The sequence below is a fragment of the Podarcis muralis genome, chromosome 1 (assembly GCF_964188315.1).
Source record: "Podarcis muralis chromosome 1, rPodMur119.hap1.1, whole genome shotgun sequence".
In the NCBI taxonomy this organism is placed as follows: domain Eukaryota; kingdom Metazoa; phylum Chordata; class Lepidosauria; order Squamata; family Lacertidae; genus Podarcis; species Podarcis muralis.
Genome location: NC_135655.1, coordinates 100,108,991 through 100,130,649, shown reverse-complemented (window position 1 = coordinate 100,130,649; position 21,659 = coordinate 100,108,991). Strand labels below are relative to the sequence as shown.

General features: G+C 43.7%; 1 non-coding gene across 1 annotated transcript; it reads right to left on the bottom strand.

The window, feature by feature from the left end:
* Window positions 1-8,444: 8,444 nt before the first annotated feature.
* Window positions 8,445-8,517, bottom strand: TRNAK-CUU (transfer RNA lysine (anticodon CUU)). Its single transcript has one exon. It is a non-coding gene; the product is annotated as a tRNA-Lys (tRNA).
* Window positions 8,518-21,659: the final 13,142 nt, after the last annotated feature.

The window sequence follows — 21,659 nt, the reverse complement described above, 5'->3', positions numbered from 1 at the left end:
CCTAATAATACACACACAGAGAGAGAGAGAGACATGCTTTTAAATTAATCAGGCACAATCTTTCAACATCAGCAAAACTCCCCATCACGTTGCTTAACGTGTAATTGCTCCTGCCTTTATTTTTATTAGCCGTTGTGCTTTTAACATTACAGAAAGAAATAGGCAGTTATGCTTCTGAGTTGCACATCATAACCAAAGGAGGGAGTGTGGAGGGGAGAGAGAACTGAAATAATGTTTGGTTGCTAAGCAAGTACAGGAGCGAAACTTTACTTTTGCACTAGGATTTATGGCAAGCACAATCCAAAGAGCCAGTGGCAAGGAAGGACTAAGTCCTCGGCAGTGAGAGGGTGCATGTTAGAAGGTGCCAAGTGCAGATCACTGAAATGCTTCCTCTGCAGATTAAGGCTGCAATCTCATACATGCTTCACTGGGAATAATTCCCACTGAACTCAATAGGACTTCCTGCTCTTAGGAGACATGCATATGAAGTCAGTTCACAAGACCCAGTATTCATCTCTGCTTAGCATTAAGACCTGTGTGTGTGTTTCTCTCTGTGTGTGTGAGAGAGAAATAGTTGTGTCCAATAGCATGTTCAAAATGCTATCACCACAAATCTCAATGCCCATGTACACATTTGCATATTTTTCCATTCATTTCCACAGATGCACAGAGAAGCTCCTCAGTTAAAATGAATGGACAACACATCCATGTATGCATCAGACCCTCGCAGCTGACCAGTGGTCAAGGCCGGATTCCCAGTCACACAGAGAGAGCTCTTTGCAAATACAGTACAGTTAATTGTGCAAGACCTCTGTATGCCCATTATAATGAACATGTATTGGCTGGGAAGGGGCCTATTATTGTGTTGCCAATGCCACCCATACATTCATTTAGGAAACGGATGGAGCACTTGCAGCTCTCTGGCTGTTGCTGGGCTCCCAACTCCTGACATACCCAGCCTATAATGAATTGTTGTGGTCCAGCAACATGCTTCCCCATCTCTGATTTGGGCCTCCAGTAAGTAGGGGCATGAGTATGTGTAGAGGTAGAAGAAAATACTAAAAAAGAAGAGGAAACACACCACTTGATGATGACTTTATGAATTGCCTTCCACATAAATTTCAAGGATTTACAGCCATATACAGTGGTACCTCAGGTTAAGAACTTATTTTGTTCCAGTTTCTTAACCTGAAACTGTTCTTAACCTGAAACACCATTTTAGCTAATGGGGCCTCCCGCTGCCGCCGCACGATTTCTGTTCTTATCCTGTTCTTAACCCGAGGTACTATTTCTGGGTTGGGCGGAGTCTGTAACCTGAAGTGTCTGTAACCTAAAGTGTCTGTAACCCGAGGTACCACTGTAATAAAGCAGCTAAACATTAAAATAGAAAAACAATATGGAGAACCCTGCCAAGGCAGAAATCTAAAAAATCTTCCATCCTGTTGGGAAAGCTCACTGAAAACTACAAATGGTGTGTGCCTGTTGAATAGTAAGAGGATTTCTGTTCCACAAAGCAGAGGGAACGGCACTGAAAAGCCCTGCCACAAGTTGTTGTGGAGCAGGGTTTTTTGTTTTTTTTTTCAGGAGTGGCTAAACTACTGCCCACATCATTATGTGGTTCTGCCTGTCTCTTTTGCTCTTCGAGTTATAAAAGCCATTTATGCCACACCCCCACAGCAGCCATTTTGTGACTGGCACTCACGGAACTTACTCAGAATTCCAAATGTGCTCGCTGACCCAAAAAGGTTGGTGACTTGTGGATTAGAGAAACATCTAAATCAGTTACACAGCGTTTGCTCTGCAACCATACAGCTTGAAGGCTTGCCCCTCTCATGATTGGCAATGTTCATGTTCATCGTTCTAAAGTAATATGTGATGACCACCTTCAGCTGGTAGGGAACACCCAAATGAAGTCATAGCCCAGGGCCTGGGGAATGCTGTGACAGCAACTGTCATTTCCTCATTCATAAAAGACAGCACCGATTCCAGGAATCAAGGATAAAATGAACTTCACGATGTGGTGCTTAAGGTAGTCTGTTCAAATAGCTTTTAGCTTTAAAAACTCAATTGTATAGCATCTGTTCACAAGTACGTTTTGTCGTGTTCAATGGGGCTTACTACCAGGATACATAGAACTGCAGTCTAAATCTTTAAAAGCCACTCTGCAGATTTGTAGAGAATATAGTGTATGTCATATAGTTGTAGAGCTATGTATGTGGAGGCTGAAAGAAATCATAGAAATTATAGAATTGTAGAGTTGGGACTGCAGGGGTCATCCAGTCCAATGCAGGAATCTGTCATCCAACATGGGGCTTGAACCCACAACCCTGGGATTAAGGGTCTTGCACTCTATTAACTTGTTATTGCGGCTACCACTGCCACGCGCCCAACTTTACAAAGACCAGTCCTTTTTGGGAAGGAGTCCTGAGAAGTAGTCTGGTCTAAAGGTAAAGGTAAAGGGACCCCTGACCATTAGGTCCAGTCGTGACCGACTCTGGGGTTGCAGCGCTCATCTCGCTTTATTGGCCGAGGCAGCCTACTATCTACTTATCTACTTGCACTTTGACATGCTTTCGAACTGCTGGGTTGGCAGGAGCAAGGACCAAGCAACAGGAGCTCACCCTGTCGCGGGGATTCGAACCGCCAACCTTCTGATTGGCAAGTCCTAGGCTCTGTGGTTTAACCCACAGCACCGCCCGCGTCCCTTAGTCTGGTCTAAGCCTTACCAAAAAGTAAAGAAACATTAAAAATGGAGAGCAGAAGAGGTCTTGCAGTGGTCCAGCCACAGTTTACAGCTCCTGGACAGCAGACAGCACAGGCAAACAAGTCAGCTAGCCACAGGCTTCCACACTATGAAGAGATGCATCTGGTATTTCTATTTAAATTATAATAATTACTGTTGGTGGTAATTGCAGTGAACACTGTTGGTGGTGGAATGTATATCACGACACTTTGGGTGTATGCAGCTGGATCTCATCCTGACCGCCAAGTTCAGCATAGATTGGGGGTTAGTCGTGCTCTGCCTGTGTGGATCAAACCAAATGCACTTAGGGCAATCCTGAAAGGATGCAGAGCAAATAATTCCTCCCAAGTCCAACAACCGAGTCAGTCCCTACACGTCTTTGTTTGAAACCAGGCCCCATTTAAATAGTTTGCATGGTAACAATGACAGGTCGTAGACATATAAGTATAGCACTGGACAAAAATGATTTTGTTGCTTCCCCCTCCCTTGCAAAATCCTATGTCTACTATATCTCTCAATATACTTTTAGAACTGACAAGAACTATTTGAGTGCTATTAAAGGCAGCTGCCCAACCTGACAAGAGATAATATCTGCATACACTGACAGCAGGTGCTCAGTTTTGGTTTGGTTTTGGTTTCCCTTGGGCTGAAAAAGCCTAGTCCAAAAATGGGGGCTTGAGTTAGGCTGCCAGAAATAGCACCCATCATTGTTGTCATGAGTTTGTGGGTGCATGAAAGGCTGTGTAATGTGACCTAGAAGTAAAGATGCAGACTGGGAAGCCAGAGGTTTGGTTTCTGTATGAGTCCAAAGCTGCTGCTATGGGAGAAACAAGACCCTTTGAGGGTTTGAATTGTAAGTTCAGGTTGCGTATACGTTTAAATAAACCACATATTATAAAGACACCACAGTCTCTGCTGTGCCTCATTCCCAAAAGGAAACACCAAACCTGGATAAATGCCTGGAACCTCTGGAATCTTGCAATGCTATGAGATTGGGGTGGCATGCAAGATTATGCTTGTATGAGGGCTGGATTCAGCCTGAGGATCTCAGCAAATAGTTACAGAGACACATTCAAATAATGGTTGGCTTCAAAGGAGGAAACGGTCATTGGTTATTTGTCCCAGCATGCTTTGGTACACTCTGTGATCTTTTGCACCTGAGCACAAATTTATCAGCTTAGCCTGCAAAATGCTTCTTGACTCGCAACCTTGAGACCATAATAAGTTGCACATGAGACTTCTATCTAGCTCTTGACAACTTTTTTCTCACCTCGCCTATTTATTTTCTTTAGCACTGAGCCTGAAAAAGAATTCTGTGAGATCTTAAAGCTAGCTCACTGTTCTGCTATTTTTCGTAAAGACATTATGGCACAGTTCCTCTTTGGATTCCCCAATCCAATCGATGGATTGACCTGGTGCCTCCATTGTTTCATTTAGTTACAGTCTTAGACTACCAGAGCAGTAAATTGCACCTGATTGTACTTTCCAATACTGATACAGCAAAATAAAAACGAAAAAAATCCAGTTTTTCACTGTGTAATTTTTGTTGTTGTTATTTTCAATGCAGCTCCAAAGAATGTGAGAAACATGGTAAATTGTCCCAATCCTCACAACAGCTTTGGCACAAAGAGCCAAACCACTCTCCACACATGTACCAGACAAAGATGTATAAATCAGCATAAATAGCCAAATGGTGAATTCAGTCACAGTGATCTAGCCTAGAACTGGCAAGAGGGCATTGTTTTTACTGTCCTGTCACGGGGATGCAAAGGGCGTTAATAACTTTTTGCACATGCACTGAGTTATTCCCACCCATCCTGCCCCATTGCTCCTGGTGCAGCTTTTTGGGTGGGAAGACTAGGGAGAAAATTAGCAAGCCTACCGACACTTATGTCTATGCACAGAAACACTTTCTGCTGACACGTTGGTCTGGCCTATTTGATTCTATGTTACCTTCACGGCATGTTTTTACTACGTAGCCTTATGGGGGAAACAATGGCTACTTTCTAAAAAGACTTATGTAGCCTCTTGCAATACCCTCTAGCTTTAAAGGCCTGCCCTTTCACCCGGGATGCACTTTTCACATGCTTAAAAGCTCAGCCTTCTTTATCGTTAGTCCTGGCTTCTGGATATAGGCTCAAATGAACAATGAAAATGAACGAACAAAAATAAACCCTGAAGCATAAACCCGAACATAACTAAGCCAAAATGTTGCAGGAGCATACATGAAATGTACAAAAAGCTGAACTGCAGTAAAGATAGCTGCACCCATAACTCATCACTAATGTTATGCAAAGCAGACCTGCCAGATGTCAGAAATTAAGTCCTGACCAAATGGTTTGGACAGATTGTGCAGCCCATTAGACTACAGGCCAGGGACTCCTGCTAGGGTCAGGGTTGGCCTCAAAATTGCCACCTTTTGTAACTGTGCCTTTTAACAGCAGCTGAGATCCAGCAGGTGAAGGTTCGTCCATTGTTTAGCTGGGGGAATTAGCTCAGTTCAAATGGCACGCAGCTTGCCTAGCAGGTGACAAGTAGCAGGATCCCCAAGGGCGGGCTTTGGTGTCTGCCTTGCTTGCAGAAGGCCCCGGGTCCAAGTCCTGGCATCTTCAGGTAGAGCTGAGAAAGAGTCCTTTCTGAAAATGCTGTCTTGCCACTGACAGTACTGACAGTGTAGACAGTACTGCCCAGGTGGACCAATGGTCTGATTCAGTAGGAGAGAGCTCCACACTTTCTCATTTTATTTCCATGCCAGGAGTTAATTCACCTGCTGGATTTTCTGCTGGGCCACACACTGCTGGCTCAGGACCAAGCTGAGCTTAAGAAGTATCAGCCTTAATCTGGCAACACCTGATCATACTTTATTACACACCTTAACAATTCAACAGCAGCTTTTATTAGAGACTAGAGCTAGGGAGGCAAAACTCCATCTCGTAAATCTTCTTCCCCCTTCTCCTCCTTATTTAAATGCCAACTTTAAACCTCTCATTTCTTTTGGAAGATGAGCCCATTAATGGATGTGTGGCCTGCATCTAACTTAAACTGCCCAAAGTGACTAGTTAATATCAGGAAAATGAGAAGCAATCGTTCACTCCTCATCCCGTGGCTTACATGTCACCATACATAAAATCCGTTACCTTCTATAGCTCATCAAGCTTCTCCCCCCCTTCATTTATTATTTAATAAACTGTTTATAGCATCCCTAATTACAAACATTTGTTATAGAGACCCAAGCAGAAATGTGTGAGAATATGCTCAATTGTTTCCTACCTAAAGTTTTAATGAGATAATACCTCCGGCCCATATGCTTTGAAAACGTTATCCTCAATTATGTAATTGGGGGGGGGGGGAGAGAGAAAGAGCAGGATTCGTGGGAAAGGAGGGGCTGCTTCTATCTGTTAACAGCTAGAACAGCTGTGGTTTTCAGCTTTCTTCTGCACTGCGCAGGAGAAAGAAACAAGTTCAGCTTCCTTATTTTTTGTTGTTGCAAAACCTCCAGGCTCAAACAGGTGTGTGCAATCACGAACCACAGTGATGAACCCAAACTGCTGCCTTTCTAAAAATTCCACTGCCCAGTGACACACTCTGGTTAAGGTTGCACAACCTTGTTTTCCACTGAGCTTCTTTTTTTAAAGATATTTTTTGATGATTCATTGCCCTCGTGGAGGTGAATTTCAATTATCGTTAATATCCTCCTTTGCTGATAGAGTAGCAAGAGAGGTTCCGCATTTAATTTCTCTCTGTCTCTCTCTCTTTGTTTGCTTGGGTCTGAGCTTTCTGAATAGTGGGGGCAAGGCAGCTTCAGGGTGCAAGGTCCTCAGGTTTCTCCTGCAGACAACAGCAGAACCGACTACCCAGGTGCATTGGGCCTGATTTACACCCAACTGTTCAGATGAAACCCAGGGTCCCAGTAAGGCAGCAATAGGGAACCTGGGGTTCTCTAGACTTTTCTCCTGAATGTGTGGGTGCGCCTCCTCCAAAAAGTATGGGATCTGCAATAGCAGGGGCCGTTGTCAAACATCAAGTGTCCCACCTTGCATAATGCTCTGTTAAACCCTCCATTAGAAATGAGCCAAGGTTGCCAGCTGAGCAGAACATAAACAGTGAGGTATCCTCTTGTGCCTTTAACAAAATAGTGAATTAAAAAAGCCAACAGGTGAAGCTGTTTGCAGCATGGTGATAGACGCCACATACTAATAACTGCAGCTGAAGCTCATGTTGCAGGGGCCGTTGAAAAGTTGCAGTGTTCCTGTCAGCTTTTTGCAGGTAGGCAGAAAACACAGATTTATTGAGCTCCAGCTCTCCAGCTCAACAGCCATCTAAGAGGCATGGAATGTCTTCTCTCAATGGGGCATAATTTTTGCAAGCCTGACATGAGTGAAGCACATTTGAGGTGCAATGGTATTTAGGGCTGGCAGTACTCCCTTCATCTTTCTTTTTTTTAAAAAAACACCTCATAGATATTTACTGATAATTAACAAGGAATAATCTAAAGCAGCTCTCAGAATAACAAGCTCAGTTGCTATCTGAGTTTCACTCCTCATGCCCATTCCCACTGGTGGATTGGCCACAACTCCATTGCCATTGCAGCAAATCCATGACTTTGCCCCTTGGAGCCCCCTGGACTCAGTCAAGAGTGGCCAATGGACCGCCATACTTGTACTAGAATTTTGCACATATGAGGCATAACGTGCACACATACACCCAGAAGATTTAAGCCTTGAGTCAAACCTAAAGCCTGAGGAAATCATCACGCACAAGCATAGCTGACAAGCCATGAAAAAAAGTTCAACTGAATTGAAGAGGCTTCTTCCCAAGCAAATGTGCATCAGAATTCAGCCTTAAGGATGGTTGCACAGGTGAAGGTTTTTTCATGTGCCCACATTTACAGGTTCGGTGCAAGAACTACCTTGTTTGAAACGTGCATTCAGTTGAAAAGCAGCTCCCTTCTGCATCCATTAGTATACGACTATTAGCAATCCAAAAGAGGCCTACTGGAGGTCAAAAGGTGCTTTTAGTGTCACATGTGAAAAGGACCCAGGACCTTTCTTCTGCTGAAGACATGGCATTTTCATGCAGTTATTTCTACATCCTTTCACCTTCCTTTCACCTCTGCCTTTCAAGAAATAGGAAGCACGCAAGATATTCGGATGCTGTGAAATTCAGCCACGTGAAGGAAGATCACTAGCCTGATATTTGCAAATATTTGCAGCTTTCCTGGTGAAATGTTTCTCAGGTATGCCAGACTTTCTCTGAGACCGTAGAGCTCCATTTGGAAAAATATCCCATTGGAGATCTGGTGGTGGCAGCACTGCAGTGCTGCTCACTGTCATTCATTGAGTGTCTCACCTGCTTTGGCCTTGGATTGCTTGCACCGAGAGCTGGTGGGCATGGCGCTCACTCGATTCCTCTCCTCATGGTGGTTCTTCCTGACGCAAGACTCATGCTAAGACATTGCAACTTTCCATCCTAGTATAGTCCAGCACATGTTCGGAAGGTGTATACTGGTGGAGGGTGCTTTATAGAAAGAAAACTGGGCATATAGCCACAGCATGCTTTAAGTGCCATTGGCTTGTGCTTCTCCCAAGTAATACATTTGGGCAGCAGAGGAAAAATATGAATGCACATATATATAATTGCAAAGTTGGAAGGGACCACGCGGGTCATCTAGCCCAACCCCCTGCAATTCAGGATTTTTTTTTGCCCGAGGTGGGGCTTGAACCCACAACCCTGAGATTAAGAGTCTTATGCTCTACCAACTGAGCTATCCCAGCACCTTCAAGAGCTGCTAAAAGTTCTGCTTCCCCATATTTTTTTCAGTCAAAGCATTACAGGTTTGTATTACTTTAATGAAGTGAGAGTGGAGAAACAATCTTCTGTTGTTTGTCGCGTTCTCCCTCCCCCTTGGAGCAAGGAGGAGGTGGGGTTTAGATATGCTCTGTTTCCCCATGTCTAAATTGCCCCCTTCCTCTGCTTGAGGGATTTTAGGATCTTTTAGATCCCAGCTGCTTTCCAGCATGGCCTGGTTGTGATGCTTCCAACTTTAGAGTTCCAACTTTGGCCACAGGATTGCACCTATGCAGCTATCAGAAAGGGTTTTCTTGAAAACTGTGTGGCCTCCACACCTCCCATAAACAGTTTGCTATAAAGAGTGCTATGTGGAAACAGTTTGGGGAGGGGGGAGGAAAGTCCGTTCGAGAGAAGCTGGATGGCAAAGTTCAGTATGTCCAAGAAGAAGGAACAGAAACTTTGGTGTTTCCAAACTCTTCTCTTGAAATCTCATGACCTTAGATTTTGCAAGCATTTCAGGAAAATTACGTGTCTACTGAGTACAGAGCTGAAGAACCTGGCTGTGATTCACTGCCTTACAGTCTGTGCAGTTAACTCCTGAATCATTGCAGGAAAGTGACTCTTTCAGCTCATCTGTCTAGCAGATCTGGTGTCAGATCGCCAAGAGGTTCGCTTCTTCAGAAAAGGAGGAATCCCAAAGAGACCCTAAGCTGTTCTAGGTGGGCCACAAGCTACATGGAGGAGTGGGGAAAACAGGGCATTGCAACAGCTTTCCCTGGAAAATGCCTTCCATACTCTCCGTAGTATATTAACTAAAGCACACAGAGGATTCATGAGCACATCCTCTCCCCAAGTCTGCTCACACATTTAACAACCTGAATCACAATGTGTGCATGCTGTATTCAGGGATATATTTAAGCACAACATTCCTGAATACATCTCTCACATTTGGGCAGGGGGTAGGGGGGAGTATCTACAGAAAACTCACTTCATTTGTTTCTGTCCATAGTACCTCTCTGTGTCTCGCTTTGTCACACACAAACACAGTTAGCACATCCCTCGTTCACTGAGGATGAAGACAGAAAAGTTGCTTCTTTTAGAAAAAGGTTGCATGTGAATAGGTGATAAGTCAGGAGCTTTGGGGAAAAACAGCTTTGCAAAGGTGTTGAGGTGGGATGAAGATCCACAGGCCAGTTTTTTTTTTATTTTCTTTCAAGGGGCTTGACTCCCAATTTGTGTTTTTGTTTTGGATGAGGTCCACATTGTTTGTGTTATTTCCAGGTCAGCCAGCAGTAACACTCAGAACAGTATTACCTCAGCTGATGTGGAAATAAAACAGATCAGCCAGAGTTCATCAACAAAATGGGCGTTTTATACAGGTCCGTGTTGCAACTCCCAGGTCAGCTGGACCCAGGTCGTACCTAAAGGGAGGGACACAAAGGGCAAAATTATGCTATTATGAGCAAACATTCATGGAAAAAAATCTGAGGAAAGCCACCCTGTTATCATTCCTCTATGGTCCCAAGGGTGTGTAAAGCAGAGTGACTAAATGCACCAAGAGGCTGAGCTGGCTGCACTGTTGTAAAGCAAGAAGCAGGCCTCTAGGAATGGGCCGTATTTTTAGACATTAGAAATGAAGTGAAGTGTGTGTGTTTGTGTGCATTTGTGTGCTGTAGCTCAAGTGGGCAGAGTGTGAGGATGTGGCTTGCAAAGGTTTTAGCAGCAGCAGTGGGTTCCAGGTTCAATTCCTGGCACCTTCAGGTAAGGCTAGGAAAAGAACGGAGAGCAGTTGGCAGTCAGTGTAGGCAGTACTGAACTGTTCAAGCAGGCCTCTCCATCTTTCTAGCTCTTGGGGCTCTCTGAAGGCCGTACATCCTCCCTAAGTCATGCCCCTCTCCCTAGGCCATGCCCTTCACTGACCCAGCTCTGTTTCTTCCTCCCATGCCCTCTTGCTTGCTGGTTGCCTGCATGGACTTCTGGCTGGAATGCAGGTCACATCCGTTGACCCCATCCACTTTTTTGCCTCTGGTTTCAGCCACCACTAGCCTGCGGCCCCCAGAAGGCTGCTCACGATGGAATGTGGCCCTTGGGCTGAAAGAAAGCTTTTCCACCTTTGTTTTATAACTGCACTGACTCCAGGGAGAGCAAGCGGCAAATTCCGGGGGGTGGGGGGTGGGACAGAAGTCTCAAAAGCAGATGATTAAGCTGTTTGTGTATGTTGCAACAGCAGGTAGGATTCTTTAGGCACAAAAATGGAAGGAACCAGATGTTTCTGCCAAAGAAGAATGAATAAGTAAGGTGATGGACTAGGCAGAATTGGCAATGTTGACAACCAAAATAAGAGAACCTAATGGCAAAGGTTTTGTGGAAGAATGGAAGCCTTTTTCAGGCTATTTAAAGAAATATTATTATATGATGAACACACGAGCAGGATTTGAACTATGAGCAACAGAAGAACTTAAATATTATAGCATTGTTGTTAAGATATAAGAGAAGACGGTGTGCTGCAGCAGAGGGAGAGAATTAAAAACACCATGGAAAAGGGGGTGGGAAGTCAACGAAAACAACAAAGAAAACATGTTTTACTATGTACTGAAATGTATGTGTTTAATTTTTGGAAAACTGAATAAAAAAAATATGATTAAAAAAAACAACAGAGTCAAACTCCCAGGTTTTTAATAGTTATGTGGAAGAGGGAATGTGTGGAGTTTGCCACTTGCCATACAGAAGCTCTGTGTGTGTGTGTGTGTGTGTGTGTGTGTGTGTGTGTCCTTTAGCACCACATTGAAAAACTGACAATAGCCCCTATTTTCTCCTCACCTTACGTCACCCTGCTATCACCTGCTTTGGAGAGCCCTGCTTCCTTTCCTAAAGTGTGTGCTCAATTTCTCCTCTCTTAGCTGAGACGCTGCACAATGTTATGACGGATTGCTGAGGGCAAGCTGGAGGAGTAGGTGCACTTTTCAAATATCAGGTTCAGTGCTTCCCACTTCGCTACCTGAAGTGCTGGAAACTGAAGTGCGTATGCCCTGATTGGCAGGACTTGGCACCTTGAAAGGTTATTTATCACTAGAAGCAAACCACACACGGCCGATCACTCCAGAGCTGCCCTGTGGTTTAGTTATCAGACATGGAGTAGGTAGAGGTGACATATGTTGTTGGATCAACTTCTGTTGCTGAAAAGAGATAGTCATTCTACACCCCCAACTTACCTCCTGCACTTCTTGTTTAGGCACAACGAGAAGCAGAAACAAGAAAACAGCCATCGTTCAGATTATCGTCCATGACACCCGTCTGCTAAAAGAACAATGCAGTGCAACTTACAGCATTTTTTAAAAAAATAAATAAATTAAAGATTTCTTAGTTTACAAAAATACGTGCATCGTCTCTTTTTTCAAGTTGCGTTTTCTGTAGATCAGTTACGTTTGTTGTGAGACATTAGTGTTGCATGCAGTAGTGGTTGGGGGGAAGAGGGGGAGGGGAATGATGAGTGGGGTGGGGTGGGGTGGTTATGCTTCTATTTTTCTACTTAGTGTATGCGTGGGGTTTGGTATCAACGTCACTTGTGTGGGGTTTCTTTCCATTCACTTTCCTTGGTGGTGAGAGAGGTTGGGGACTTATCATAGCATTTGATAGATATAGACCTACAGAGCATGTGGGCTTCTATCAGTTTAGCTCCCTGAAGACTGCTTCAGCGCTCTGCTTGATTGATTGAAGGAAGTTTGTCAGAGACCATAATTGTCCAAAAAGATGAAGGAGGTACGATAGAGCTATTGTTGTCTGCAATGTTGGCTGGATGGCCATCTGTCATGGATGCTACAGTTGAGATCCCTGCCTTGCAAGGGATGGAACTAGATGACCCCTGAGGGCCCCATCCAACTCTGTCATTCTATGAGTCTATGTGGCTGTGAAACAGGTGTGGCACATTTCCAAGCTACTACAAAACCCTGCAATATCTGTTTTGCCAGAAATCATAGCAAGATGGGGGAGGAAATGAACATGTTGTTTGTGGATAAGTTATCACTCTGTCAATGTCATACCACCGCAGTAGCGAAAGTTGTTCTGCTCTTGCTAGGAGTTACTTAACACTACTTTGAATACAACACTTAGAATCTTGCCTTCCCCACCCACCACCCCTCCCCATTTAGCCATATTTCCTATCTGATAATCCACCTGGGGAGAGGCATTTGTGTGAGCAAATCATCAGGCAGGGGGCAGGTTGTGCATTCCTCTCCCCTGCCAATACCGCCCTGCATTAACATTGCTGGTGTTGGCAGAGATCATGTGCCTATCTTGCAAGATGTAGCTTCTCCTCTCTTAGCTGTCCTGGGTAGAAGAGAGAGGGAAGAAAAAGGCTAAGCTGGTCTGAGCAGGATGGCCGTAGTGAAAGTCTTCATTAACCTCCTTTCTCGGAGAATTACACTCAAAACAGTGAAGCACAGGAACATCAATAGCCAGCTCAAATGTAAGAAGCAGTAAACCCAACTAAAGTATGCCTTAATAGTATCAGAAGTCGTGTTTAGCTGATGATGGCAGCCGCTTATCATTCCATCAACATGATACCATGCTGGCTTTATCACTGATTCACCACCCCTCCAAAGTGATATGCCATCAAACTTGTATCGCTGAGCCTTACGACATTTCCTTTCATCGTGTTGTAATCACCTGTGTCATGAGCATCTGAGCAGGTTTGTACCACATTTCCTGTTATCTGTTTGATATATACAACCTTTCTTGGTTAACCACTGAGCTATTATTTGAAATAAACAAGAGCTGTTGCTGCACTAGGAGACCAGCATAGACGACAAGCCTGTAACAGAGAAACTGTGGCCCTCCAAAACTTCCTTGATGACATTGCCCATCTTCCTAGACATGACAGATGGGGCTGATGGGAACTGCAGTCCCATAAGAGCTCGGGGACCTCAGGTTCTTTATCCTTTCTGTAACATGGACTCACTAGGTAGACCAAGGCAGGCCATTATCTTATCCTCACCCCTTGACTCCATCCCTTGTTATAGTGGCATAATTACACTCATCTAACTTACAAGGCTCTTGTAATCATGTGTGTGTTTTGAGCAGCTGGGGAAAAGGTAGTATATTTTTTATGCTATATTAATGCAGAGGGGGTTAATCACAAGTGCTTTCCATGGGCCACAATCCTAGTTCCTTTAACTTCCATAAATTGCCTTTCTTTATCATTTTACTCATTTCACCAATCTGTGATCAGACCCAGGAATAAAAAGATAAGACACATAAAAAGGGCTGGACTCGGGCCATGTGTAATTAAGAGCATCTGCAGGCAAAACGAGAGTGTGGGAAGCTAATCTCCAAATGCCAGCTTGGGTGAGCCAAACTCTATCCATGCCAAGGGGACACGGCAAGGCCCCAAAGGCTGTACCTCACTTTTTGGTGAGTAGGAAAGCCCTCCACCCTAATCCCCTCCTGGGGCTCCACAACTGCAGGCAACTGCGACTCAAGAATATTCCATATCCTGGCTAAAGGTCTCACAACCCAGAACAGCTTGCCTCCAGAAACACCATTCACCTTCAAAGCTGCCTAAGGGTACTCACCTATTCCCTTCTCTCTCCCTTAACTTGACCCCCTTCGTGTTTTTAGTGCTACGCTCTTCAAATTGTGGGCTGTTCTTGCTTTCATTTGGGCAGCCCTTCTGTCTACTACATTTCTAAGTGATTTCCAGGTCCTTGACTCTAGAATTCTACAGGTGATGACTAAGCACCGATCTTGACCATGTAAGCTATTAATAACTACACATGGACCAAACTCTCTGTGGCATGGTTCGGTATTGGATCAGGCAAACCAAAACAGATTTGGCAAACTAAAGGAACTGGAAAATGGTTTGGTTTTTTCCAAGCCCAGTTCTGAATTCAGACCCCCATCACATGCTCTTGATAACACCAGCAGCAGAGCAACAGGCACCCAAAGCCTTCCCCACCCAACTGCCATCACAGGAACAAAATGCACAAGCTCAGATTACAATCAAAGAAGAGGTAAATGACTCTTGGCTTGAACTACTGCATAACATCACCCACTGGGCAGATTCATATTCTCAATGTAGCAGTTATGGATTTCTGTAACATTATTACTAATGCCTTGTTCCCCAAATCATACCCTTTTAGAAGACTGATGTAAGAAGCATCATTGACAAACAACTCTCAGACATGTTAACTTAAGTAACCCCCCTGAGTGATGCCAGCTTCTCTGAATCAAGTCCTGGGGGTACAATTCAATATACACTTAAGCAAACTTATTTCCCACTTCAGTCAATTGTACAAACATCCTTTGCTGTGGTAGATGCACCCATGGAAGTGAAAAACATTGTTGACTTCAAGCTTGGTCTATCAAGCCAATCTCAGCTGATGCAACTAACAGTATCCCTCCATCTGTTGAGAGAGAGCACTCTGGTAAGTGACTGAGAAAAATATCTAAAGAGTGAAAGGTCGTATGGCAAAAACCCTTTCACTACTCAGTCCCAAAGCATGCTATGCCAACACAGAAGTGTTTAGAAATGGGTTTATTGATTGCCGTGCCTGAGCAAAAACAGCAACCCTGATGTTAAAGCAAGATCCTATACACCCCAAAATATGCTGCTGGTCTCTATGACAATGTATTGGGATCATAAGGGTCAGGTATAGCTCTCATAGACCCTGCACTGCTAATGCTGCTTAGTGGTCCACCAACAATTGTGCTCATTTTGGAGATGTGTTCCTATCACTCCTCTTTCCCTGCCTACCGTGGTTGGCTTATAGAGATATTTGCATGTAACATTCAACAAGTGTACAGTCTGTGTACCTGTGTAAACAGTGGTTGAGCTGTACAAATCAACCTGTGTACACTCTTTCATACGAACACTTCTACATTTGTAGAAACAACCTGTACCTGTGTTCAGTGTGCCATGTGAACAAGTCTCTCCCTCTGTCAAGAGAGAAAGAGACAGACAGAGAGAGATTCTCCCTTGACAAACCTTTTGCCTGTCCTGAGCAACAGAGCAGAAATACAACCAGTAATATTATGTATTTCTATCTCTTTGCCCTACCCAGTTTCTACCTTGCTGTTTTACATCACTCTGCATTCCATATCACCCTGATGTCATTTCAAGCAGTGCAGTGTATTGCAGAACCCTGATTCTGAAACTGGACAATAAGATTTCAGAATTCCATGTGGCAGACAGAACATAGGAAGCTGCCTTATATCAAGCCTAATAATAATAATAATGTATGAATTATTTATTTATTTATTTATTTATTTATTTATATTAATTATGCCCCACCTGACTGGGTTGCCCCAGCCACTCTGGGCAGCTTCCAGCATAATAAAAGCACAGCAAAATGTCAATTATCAATCCATCTGACATGGTACTGACAGTGGCGCTCTACAGACAGTTTTTCCCCAGCCATAACTGGAAATGCCAGAGTCTGAACCTAGGATCTTTAACATGCACATCATGGGTCCTCCGCTACAACCCTTCCTTGCAGCAAGCCAGCATCCCTGACAGAAAAGAATGAAAAACAGGAAAACTTCCTTGTGTATTAAATTGTGCACACCTAGAACGTTTCCATTCGCTTCCTGCTCCTCATACGCATTCAGAAAACAAGGCTTTGCAAACGCAGCCAAAGTTGATTTCAGTCCTATTTCTATGCTCCCCACCCCCCATAATCCCCTGCTACTTTGGAGAAATGGCATTGATCTTCTAGGTATCTTTATTTCCCAGAGCATGTCATTACCCACGCCAGTGTTAAATTATATTGTCTCTCGGCATTTTGAAGTGGAGATTTTAAAAAGACAACATAATCACAAGCCCCGAGATCAGATAGATGGGATCATTTTGGGCAGCAAAAGTTGCCAAGCTGGTTTTCTGGCAACAGACGAGAGAAAGGAACCTCAAACAAATGATGGGTGTTTGGAACGTGGCAAAAGCAGGCGGGCTGGGAGCTATCCAAATGGTATTCCTGTAGCTTGGTTAATTTCTAAATTGTATTATACAGCATTGTGTATTGCATTCCATAAGCATGCTATGCCATTGTGGAAGGTCAGAAGTAGGGTATGTTGAAAGAACAAGTATCCCTTTGGAGAACAAAGACGCCATGGTTTCTCTCCCTCTTTATAGATTCCATTAGAACAGAGTAAATGTCAGTAAGGTATATTTGCACACATCTTTCATACAGAAAAGCAAACCACTTTGAGTCAATTTGGCTACATCTGTAGCAATGTGTAAGTGTTTGTACTGCTGGTTAAATTCTTTGATTACTTCTCATTAGGGATCAGTGAGTAGCGTTTTGGTATTTCAAACACTCCAAGTTCAGGCCAAAATCAGATTTATGTCAGTCTAATGTAGGATTTGTGATTCAATTTAACGCCATGACTACGACTCACAAAACACGAGGTGTGTGATCAGATTGCATATTGGACACCAAATTGTGGAAATGAAGCTAGCGATACGACATCAGCTCCACTATCCAAAGGGAGGAGAAAGCAATTCTCTTGTCGTTACCTACTTCAGAATTTGGCTGGGGAATTAAGAAAGAAATGTATGCATATATCCCATGCTTAAATAGCTACGTAAAAATTATCTCAAGCAAATTTGGTGATTTGGATGTGGGTTTTGGGCACAGTCCAGCCAAAGTTAAGTACCTTTCAAAGCTGCAATCCTATGTGCAAACACACACACACACACACACACACACACACACACTTGGAAGTAGCTATCATGGAGCAAAATGTGACTCAGTGTCATGTAAATGATTAGAGAAGGGGGCTTTCACATTGATTTCCATAGGAAATTCAACAGACAGTTCTCACAATGGAGGGAAGTAAACACCGGGTTCCCTGAGGGAACAATGTTATTTAACTTGCTCGTCAATGATCTGGAAACCAAAATGAGCAGGGAGGCAGTCAGGTTTGCAGATGGCACAAAATTGTTCAGGACAGTGAAAATCCAAGTGCACTACAAAGAGCTCAAAAAGGATCTTCTCAAAATGGGCAAATAAGCAATACGCTAGAGCAGAGCTCTGCATGGGCAAAATGCCTTTGCCCACTTTGTGGCAATTTCTTCCTGTTCCAGAAACCTCCATGCCCTATCCTATTCCAGAGGGTCCTCCCACTTGCAGGAGAAGTCTGTGGGGTCAGGTGTGTGAAATTTCTCCTTCCACAAACTCATGGCTTTCAAGATAATGTGAGCCATGGTGGTGTAGTGGTTGGAGTGCTGAACTGGGAACTGGGAGACTAGGGTTCAAATCCCCACATAACCATGAAGCTTTGCTGGGTGACCTTGGGCCAGTACACAATCTCTCAGCCTAAATTACGTCACGGACAAAATGGAGAAAGAGGAGAACCAAGTATGCCACTTTGAACTCCTTGAAGGAAAGGTGGGACATAAATAAATCAATAAAATTGTAACAACATTGTGAATAAAAAGGCAGAACTGCTTAGGGACTAACTAGATGTTGTAAAATCTGGATCAGGAATTACAGCCCGCTTGGTGAAACTGAGCCAGCAACAAGGATCACAAAATCCAAAACTGAAACAAATGAAATGGTGTGTTGCAGCACCAGGAAAGAAATGCATAATACAATGAATGGAGCCAATAAAGAACTAGGTAAAAAGCCAACACAAGGGCTGAAGTTAAATAAATAATTTTAAAATAATAATAAAGCCTGCGTATCAGGAAGCCATTATCAGTGACCTGTGGTGAGCCTCTCTATGTACAGAGGTGAACACATTTCCACTGTTTCAATCCATTTTGGTTTATCATGGCTTCTCTGCAGTTTGCTGGACCCAGTGGCTCTTTGGGCCTGGCAGGACTGAATTAACACGTGACATCAATTACATGAATGCAATTAAAGCGTGTGATCTTTTTTGTTATGAAAATAGCAATTGTAGGGAAGCCTGAACCGCCGCTGGATGGTGTGGTGTGGGTGGGTGTGCAGCATCTTGCCAAGGGCACAAGTGACCCTAGGTATGCTTCTGCACCTTTCTTACCTAAGACACTGGCCTAGTTCTCATTGCACTGAGATGAGAAACGTGTGTCCATATCAGGGGTCAACAAACTTTTTCAGCAGGGGGCTGGTCCACTGTCCCTCAGACCTTGGGCGGGGGGCGGACTATATTTTGAAAAAAATAAAATAATGAATGAATTCCTATGCCCCACAAATAACCCTAAATAAAAGGGCACATTCTACTCATGTAAAAACACGCTGATTCCTGGACCATCACTGGGCCGGATTTAGAAGGCAGTTGGGCCGGATCCAGGCCCCAGGCCTTAGTTTGCCTACCCATGGTCTATATTAGTGTGCAGGAGGTGGTTTACACAATAGAAAAGCATTGTACAAAAATGTACACAGACAATAGATAAGTCAAGGAATAACCTGGGCCAGAAACCTTTGTCCCTGACACCTAGTTTCTATCTGGATAGACTGTTGCCACCTGCAGTCAGACTGCAGTGGAATAGTCCAAACTCAAGTTTTATCCCCTTGGTGGAGAAAAGACCTATATTATAATACTCACATTTATTCATCCTGTGACCTGAAAGGTAACACACTTAACAAAATATCATCTGAGAAACAAGAGCATCAGATCCCCCATCCCAAAAAAACAAATCTTTTTTTTTTAGCTTAATGTCCCAATCTAGTTTATATTTAAACGATAGTTGGAATTTATAGTCCTCCCCCTGCTCCCAGTTCAAAGGTAATGGGTTTGTTTATCAAAGTTTTATCAGACATCTGTATTTACAGCGGTTAGACACAATGACATAGCAAAGAATGAAAGAGGGAGAGCAGCTGATAAATCTTAAATGTGTATTATTAATACGCAGAGAGTTGACTTTGTTTTCTATATATGCTTTATTGGCTGTGCTGCCGTTTCATTTAGATGAAGTAGTGGGGAGATTATTGTTTTCAAAGTGCTGTAAATAAACACAAGCAGAGAAAATTCTTGAATTTATATCTCAGGGATTGGCCAACTATTTCAACAAATACCCGAGCTAATGGACACACTGATCAGGACTTGTAGCATCCTGGCTAGCAGGGCTGAATTCGCCGCCCTTGACAAGAATTCCTCCCCGTTTGCGTGGCTCTCTGATCCTGTGCAATGCAGGCACTGGCAGTGTGTCAGGTTACATTGGGTCATGTCTCATCTATGATGTGACATAACGTGACATAACTCAATGTGATGTGATGCACAGAACAGTCAGGTGCCCACAGGAAGAGCCGACGCCGAATGACTACAAGCAAGTTGCTCAGCCCAGCAGGTAAAGTGCCCTGAGCCCATTCGCACATCCATTGATGTAGATAATTAGTATACAAAGCAATGCTTGGGCTGTGTGCGCTCATTCCAACTCAGCTGCTTTTCCCATAAAACATACTCTTAAAAAATATTTTATGGTGGCTGTTAGCTGAGATTATTTCACATTTGGGTATTACGATACCATTAAGAGGAGGGAAATGGCCTACATCAGTATACAGTGCTGCACCTCAATCCTTCTTCAAAGGCTTGTATAACAAGAAGGGTGTACTCAAGTACGTTTGGGGGGTATCTATTATGGTCTGGAAAACATGGCTTCTTTATAGGCCTTGGCAATTCCCTCTGTGAATGACAGTTTTCTTATGCCACGCAAGTGTCAATGATTAGCCAGGAATGGCAACGGCCATTAAAACAAATATGCCACTGTAATGATATCAGTGAGGTGTCGTTACATATGATCAAAGATTATGCTGGAATAAAGCATGGGAAAGAGACTGGGGGGAAGGTGATGCTTGCAAATAGTTTAAGAAAATAAATGGGGGGGGGTGAATAGGTGGACACTCTTTTATTCTTCCAAGCTTTTAGCAGTATTTAATTATTTGATCTGTTTTCTTGCTATAATTCTTGTCCTGTCCGTTTGATCTGCAGTTAACTTTTGCTAGAAAATGAAGCTTAGCAGTTATGGGCAGTGGCGTAGCGTGGGTTGTCAGCACCCGGGGCAAGGCAAGTAATTTGCGCCCCCTAACCCGTGGATTTGCGCCCCCTAACCCATAGATTTGCGCCCCCTAACCCATGGATTTGCCCTAACCCCAGATGTTGCGCCCGGTGCGGCCGGGCCCCCCTGCACCCCCCCACGCTACGCCACTGGTTATGGGATAAGAGCACAGATCCTCTTATGAATCAGTAAACCAAACTGGGATATCTGTGCTATCTATGATTGTTTCTTGCAAATGGATCCCTTCCCTACTAATACAATGATCTCAGCAATTATCACCAATCTTCCGCTGTAAAGGGTCTATTTAACATCTACTTAAGCTCTAATAGTCACTCTCTGTAATTCTTGCATCCAATTGCCATTCAACTCCCATCTCCCATTTTCCTCTGTTATACACCTGCCAACTTCATTTCACTTCATGCATCTGACAAAATGGACTTAAGTCCACGAAAGCTGATGCCGTAATAAATGTGTTAGTCTTTAAGGTGCTACAAGCCTCTTTTGTTGTTTATGGTTAAAGACTGAAAAGCAGAGAAAAGGAACAAATGAAGAGATCTCCTAATGTAGGCACGTCCAACAGGTAGATCGTGACCTACTGGTAGATCATCTCGACGTCTGTCGTAGATCACTGGTAGATCACTGGCCCCCCCAAAAGAAGCTCAACAAGTCTGGCTCCCCTAAAAAGCTCAACATTTTTCCCAGCATGCTCCAAAAATGTGGCTGCCCCCCTCCCTAAAAAAAATCTCAACAACTTTGACCTGAATCCCCCCAGGTTTTAACTCTGTGAGTAGATTGCAGTCTTTTGGGAGTTGGCCACCCCTGATGAATTGATGTAAAAAGTAGGGTTTTCCACATACACACAGCTCCAAGGATCAGCACTGGGAGCTGTTTTTTAAAACTTGGTCACAAAGGACCTGGAATTAGGGCTGAGTGATGAGGTGGCCAAGTTTGGTGGAAACACAAGATTGTTCAGGGTGGAAAGAACAAAAAGAGAATGCAAGGAGTGGGGGAAAGGTCTCTCCAGATTGTGTAAATGCACATGAAAATGCCAACTGCAATTCAGTGCGAGCAAATATTTAAAAATCATTAAAAAAAATAAAAATCCTATTTTCGCACATATGCTTACACGGTCTGAACCGAGGGTGAGCGACCAGG